Below are 7,263 nucleotides of genomic sequence, written 5' to 3'. Positions count from 1 at the left end.
GAAAAACATATGACGACTTCAAAAAAACTAAAGAAAAAGCATTGATATTCAGCCTTCACTAATAATTGAAAAACAGTAAGGTATCTGCAAAACACATTCTTATAGAGGACTAGTGTCCAGAACATATCAAGGATGCTTTATAATTTAATTAGACAACCTCATGAATGGAGCACCTGGGTGGCTCAGTCAGTTGGGTGCCCAACTTCAGCTCAGGTCATGATCTCACGGCTCGTGAGTTGGAGCCCCCTGTATCAGGCTCTGTGCTGACAACCTGGGGCCTGCTTCGGATTCTGTGCCTCCCTCTCTCTCTGCCCCTTCCCTACTCATGCTCTGTCTCTCTCTCCTTCAAAATTAAATAAACATTAAAGAAATTAGAAAAAAATAGACAACCGCCTGAAAAAATAGACAAATTTGGAAAGACCCTTAAGGAAAAAACATATACAAGTGGAAAACAAATCCATGAAAAGATGCTCTGCATCATCAGTTGTTACAAAAATACACAGTAAAACCACAATGATCTACACTTCTATAATGGCACTTCTTGAACGGCTAAAGCATTAAAAAAAAAAAAAAAGAAAGTGATGCCAAGCATTGACATGAGGAAGAGCAGATGCTATCCCTCTGCCTTGCCGGTGGGAATGCAAAGTGGTACAGCCACTCTGAGAAAAATTTGACAGTTCCTGATAAGTTAGACATACACTTATCCTACAACCCACCTGTTGTATTCCTGGGAATTTACTCAAGAGAAATGAGAACATGTATCCACAAAAGACCTGTATGCAAATGTCGATAACAGCTTATTTCAGAATGCCTGTATTAATCATGTTTTCCTTTTATTGAATAAATCAAATTTGCAAATACTGGCCTAGGCAAATCTAAACTATACAAGGTTGGGTCCGGGGGGAAGTAAGTTGCAGAGTATACACACTTATCAAATTTATATAAAGTTTAAAATGCTAGACCAAAATCCTATAAAATGACTAGTATATAAAAATATGCAGCATAATTACAAAACTGTGGATGTGAATGATATTCCTATTAATCATTTCCTACTAATGGCTAACTCTGAGGGTTTAGGGAAAAACATGGATTTAAAAAGATGATACTAAATGCCTTGATTGTATTTGTTTTTCGGGGTTTTTTTTTGTTTTTAAAAAATTTTTCATGTTTATTTATCTTTGAGAGAGAGACAGAGAGCCAGTGAGGGAGGGGAGAGAGAAAGGGAGTCACAGAATCCAAAGTAGGCTCCAGGCTCTGAGCTGTCAGCACAGAGCCCTACAAAGGGCCTAAGGTCACAAATCATGAGATCATGACCTGAGCCGAAGTCCAATGCTTAACTGTCTGAGCCACCCAGGCGCCCCCTCAATCGTATTTGAAATCTTGTTTTGGTGTTTGGAAAATCTTACAAAAATAGAACATTAAGTTTAGATTTGGCCATATTGTTCAATATATTTTATATGTTGTTTTCTTTACATTTGAAATAATTCAGAATAAAAATTGAGATAATTGTGTTCCTTGCTATTCCATTTAATAATGTAAGGTATTTTTTTTTTCTAGAGCATTAAGTAATCTTAACACATCTCTTAAGTTTTTCTTAGTATTTCAGGGGACTATTAAATCTTTCTCCTATGTTTGGACTTTTAAGTCACTTTCAATTTCTCAATATGGTAATTAATACTACAATCAAGTCTTTTCACAAAAGACATTTAATAGTTTTTTTTTAAAAGTATCAATGAAGCGGGGTACTGGAAGGGAAGGACAGTGGTGAAGAACAGAAATAGAACAGAAAACTGTTCTTAGTGACTGTTTAAAATTACAATCAACTATTGCAAATAATTTTATATATTTCTAATAAAACTGTAAATAGGGGTGCCTGGGTGGCTCGGTCGGTTGGGCATCTGACTTAGGCTCAGGTCATGATCTCACCCTTTGTGGGTTTGAGCCTTGGGCTCTGTGCTGACAGCTCAGAGTCTGGAGCTTGCTTCAAATTGTGTCTCACACTCTCTCTCTGTCCCTCCCCTGCTCGCACTCTGTCTCCCTCTCAAAGATAAATAAACATAAAATATTTTAATTACAAAAAAAAACCTGTAAACATAATCAAGGAAAAGCAAGTAAAGGAAACTCAATTATCCTGCAAGGAAATTTCCAATTCCACACAGAAACACTAGAGAAACCACGGTAACACACAAGTCAATGATGTTACAATCCAAGACTGCATGTTGTTCACATGCAAAAGCCATTTTTTGTCAACTGTTTACCAACCATGGTATTTAGCTTTTCCATCCTAAACATGCCAACAGTCTCTTCTGAAGTAAAACTGGACACAAGGATGATGTCAGCTCTTCAAACTGGCCCTTTCGGCGACTCAAATACAAAAATAGCCAAAACGTTGTGGTTGAAATGGAAAAAAAAACTATTTTTCACTCATGCATTGCTCTCAATCATATTTTCCAGAAAAGAAAAATCACCTTTAGGCTGAGAAAAAGCATGAAAAATAACAACCTAAAATCTAAATATTTCTGAAGGTGAACTGCATGGAAATGTGGTGAAGGCTGATGCTTACCCTTAATCTCTTCTGTTTATTTCATTGTCCTATTACCTGAAGCATTCTACCAGAAGAACATATGTGCATAAAATATTTTCCCCTTATGAAACTAGTTTTAGTCGTGCATAAAACAGCAGAGGAGTATAGATTATGGAGCCAGACTTTAGCGAGAGTTCAATTTTTACCACCTCATGTGGTACGAACTCAATAAATATCTAAGTATTTCTGGATTTCTTTTTCTCCCATCTTTGCAATTAGGATATTAAAAGGAATTCACATTTGTCTATTATATTGGTTTTAAATCTATTCACATTTATAATGCTTTAAATATTATTTGAAAGAAAGTGGGGTTTCAAAAATTGAAAAGTAATTGATAATCAACTCACCTTGTTTCTCAAAGGATTCAGGAAGCCATATGAAGACTATCTTGTCTGTAAAAGGCACCCCAAAAAGTTTGTCCTTTTTATCTTCTTGAAAATCAAAAAGGGGGCACCTGGATGGCTCGGTCAGTTAAGCATCCGACTTCGGTTCAGGTCATGATCTCCTGGTTCGTAGGTTTGAGACCCATTCAGGCTCTGTGCTGACAGCTAGCTCAGAGCCTGGAGCCTGTTTCAGATTCTGTATCTCCCTCTCTCTCTGACCTTCTTCTGCTCACACTGTCTCTTTCTCTCTCTCTCAGAAATAAATAAAGCATTAAAAAAAGAAAAACAAAAAGATATAAAATTTTGTGTCTATAAAAGTAGGAAAGTGCATTTCTTAAAATTCATAATATAAAATTTGAAGTTTTTATAGGATTTCACAATAGCCAGTTCTTCTTTCACACCATCAGCCTTGGAAATAATCCAATTTTTTTTTAATTTTAGACAGAGAGAGAGAGAGAGAGAGAGAGAGACAGGGCTCGATCCCATAACCCTGGGATCATGACCTGAGCCAAATTCAGGAGTCAGCTGCTTAACTGGCTGAGCCATATTAGAAACAACACCCAGTGAATAACAAAAGCCAATTTATTTATAAAAATACCACTCAGGAGTGCCTGGGTGACGCAGTCATTAAGCATCCAACTCTTGGTTTCAGCCGAGGGCGTGATATCTCACGGTTTGTGAGTTCGAGCCCCATACTCAGCTCTGTCTTGACAGCACAGATTAGACTTGGGATTCTCTCTCTCTCTCTCTCTCTCCCTCTCTCTCTCTCTCTCTCTCTCTCTCTCCCTCCCCTGATCACTCTCTCTTTCTCTCAAAATAAGTAAATAAGCTTAAAAGCTTTAAAAAGAAAATAACGTTCATTTGTGTATTTCTTTACAAGGTATGGCATATTCACCTAATCATATTACTACCTGATGTTAAAGGGGTCTAGATAAATAGTATTTCTCCCCTCACCACCTGACTTTGCCTTAATTGTGGTATTATTGTACGTTTCATTACTTTATGGAGGAATTATTTTCATTAAAAATGACAGTTGCTATCATTGCTTCACATAGCTTTAGAGCCGTTTGCGCTGAGAAAAGTCTGAATACCACTGTGTGAGACCAACCCGGGATATTAATGAATTGCATCCTGCAGATCAGCAACATTAGGCTGGGGACGCAGCTTAGGCATATGTATTTTCAAAGGGTCCCACAGATTATTCTGACAAACACCGATGTTTGCAAAATGCTCCTTTTAGTATTTAGATCAATATGAAAAGCGAGAAGAGTTACAGTAGATGTTTTCTTCTGTTGCTGGTGGGAATATTACTGTTCTTCTATTGTAGACATTAAGGACTGAAGGCTCCTATGCTAATTCTTTAATCAAATATTGCCCAGTATTCTTTGGGGGAAAAAAAGTACTTGGAATAGGGAGACTCAGCCCCATAAATAATAAATCACCAGAAAATGCATAAGCCCTCCAACACCAGGCTAGAGCCTATTCTTAGAAGATCTTGCAGGTGGCTTGTTTCTTCCTGTAGATTCACTGCTAATTACAACTATTGGGGATCGGTTCTATTTTTAGAGCAGGCCTGGCATTCCGTGTAGACCATTCCAATCGAAATGCCAGGCCACATGTCACACCACCAAAGGGAAATGCCTTCAGAAAGGTTTATTCCAACCCTCCAACCCAAAGAACTCATACTGTTTGCAGCTAGCTAAACCCTTCTGAACCTCAGCACCTAAAGACGAGGATCAGGTTTGGGAACCTTAATCAAGGTTCTTATATGCTTTTTTTTTTTTTTAATTTTTTTAAATGTTTTTATTTATTTCTAGGAGAGAGAGAGAGAGAGAGCGTGAGCAGAGGAGGGTCAGAGAGAGAGGGAGTCACAGACTCTGAAACAGGCTCCAGGCTCCGAGCTGGCAGTCAGCACAGAGCCCGACGTGGAGCTCGAACCCACGAACCGCGAGATCATGACCTAAGCGAAAGTCGGACGCTTAACCGACTAAGCCACCCAGGCGCCCCTCTTATATGCTTTTTATTAAGGTACTATAGCTACTTTCAATGGTGAAGAGAAATGAAACTGATCCATTAACGTTTGAATTTGGTATTGTCTACTTGTTTGTTTTACATAGCTGAGCGGGGGCCCATCTATGATTCGTGCATTATCTCCACCCTACCTGCCCACACCAGGCCATTTATCCATTTCCTTTCATTTGTCCGTCTAGGTGCTTTTGTCAAGAAACTGGGGTGAGAAAGGACAAAGGTGGCATGAAATGAGAAGGATGGAGTGGCTGTCCTGGTATTTTTTGCCCCTTCCAATTGTCTGCACTAGATTTGTGCTTCTGTTTAGAGCAGAGAGACAGTCAGGAGACAAAGACATCTGGTCATAAGAGAAATTTTTTTTTTGCCAGGGAGCAACAATAACTTAGGCTTCGCTCTAGCCTGGGAGAAATAGCCATCAGCTACCGCACGCCTGTCTGCACAAATAACATCATGATTTCTTTTTCCTTTTTTTTTTTATGTTTATTTATTTTTGAGAGAGAGAGAGAGAGAAAGCAGGGAGGGGGGGCAGGAAGAGAGGGAAACAGAGAATCCGAAGCAGGCTCCAGACTCTGAGCTGTCAGCACAGACCCCGACCTGAGACTCACACTCATGGACCCTGAGATCGTGGCCTGAGCCAAAGTCGGACACTTAACCGACTGAGTCACATAGGCATCCCCTCAACATCCTGATTTCTGATTCAGTTTCCTCAATACCACAGTCTTGGGAAAGCAATGTCTTTTCATAGTAAATCTATGCATATTTGTTACTGTAAAGTAGGGATTATGCTTCGGCTATTAGTACATTTTCAGTGTTTGGCTGCCTGGGTGGCTCAATCAGTTAAGCATCCAATTTTGACTCAGGTCATGATCTCACTGTTTGTGAGTTCAAGCTCTGTGAGAGGCCCTATGCTGGCAGCCCAGAGCCTGGAGCTGGCTTCAGATTCTATGTCTCCCTCTCTCTCTGCCTCTCCTCTGCTCACTCTCCACCTCTCTCTCAAAAATAAATAAACATTTAAAACTTTAAAAATATATAGTCAGATTAATTTTTTTTTTTTTTAAATTCCATGAGGGTTCAAAGGATGGGCTTTGGGAGACATTTCCCAGCAAATGAAATATTTGAGGTGCCCTGAAGAGAGGTTACATTTGGACAGGCCGAGTTGGAATGACCTTCCAAAAAAGAAGAAACGGAACAAGAAAGGGTAAGGCACTGAGCAGGACTGGACGGGCTGTCCTTTAAGGAGGGGGTACGGTCTAGCATGGCTGGAACAGTCTGTGCAGATAAAGACACGGCTGGCAAGGATTAGAGGTCGCCATTTAAACCTCTACAAATTGTTAGGTTGACAACGGAGAGTCACTCGAAGTTTTATGAGGAGGGAAATTACCTAAGTGTGTAGTGGGAAAGTACTAGCACGGGCTATGTCAGTAATCCAGGTGAGAAGAGAGGAAGAGACACCGATGAGAAGGATGAACGAGGGAAGAGCGAAGAAAGTGGCCGCGCCATTATCATAAGTCAGGAGGAGATGGTTGGTTCCACGGACGCCATGTTGGAGTTTGTGGTGAGTCATACACGGAAATAGGTCTAGCAGACACATGGGACAGGAGCCTGGAGGGGACAGGAGTGGAGAAGGGGGTGACAGACAAGGCAGAGACAGAGGTTCAGGAGTTGCTGATCCACATGTGGGATTTCCTATGGTTCAGAGCCAAGAGCCAGACCAACTCAGTCTTCCTTTCTTCCAGGAGTAATCCCCAGGGACTTGGCCCCTATTCCTCCTGTCTTGCAGAGAACCACCTTTTCTTTCTCACTCAGTGCTTTTCTTCCCTCCACCCCTATACTTTCTGTCCCCACTCCATAGGCCACTGAAGAGTAGGATCCAGTTTCCACACATCTTCCCGCATCCTCCAAGCTCTGGTTTTAAAGTTTTACTTTCTAATTTTTTTAAAGTTTGTTTGTTTGTTTTGAGAGAGAGAGCACACAAACAGGGGAGGGGCAGAGAGAGAGAGGGAGAATGAGAATCCCAAGCAGGCTCTGTACCATCAGCACAGAGCCTGCTGAGGGAGTTGAACTCACAAACCATGAGATCGTGACCTGAGCCGAAATCAAGAGTCAGAGGCAAATACCACTGAGCAACCCACACACTCCTTTCTTTCTAATTTTTTTAATTAGAAAAGAAATTTTTTTAAGATTTATTTTTTTAGAGAGAGACACACAGAGCACAAGTGGAAGAGGGGCAGAGAGAGAGAGGGAGACACAGAATCCGAAGCAGGGTCC

This window comes from Crocuta crocuta, unplaced genomic scaffold, assembly GCF_008692635.1.
Source record: "Crocuta crocuta isolate KB4526 unplaced genomic scaffold, BGI_CrCroc_1.0 scaffold96, whole genome shotgun sequence".
Lineage (NCBI taxonomy): Eukaryota > Metazoa > Chordata > Mammalia > Carnivora > Hyaenidae > Crocuta > Crocuta crocuta.
The sequence above is the reverse complement of the archived record's forward strand: the minus strand, read 5'-3'. Positions refer to the sequence as shown.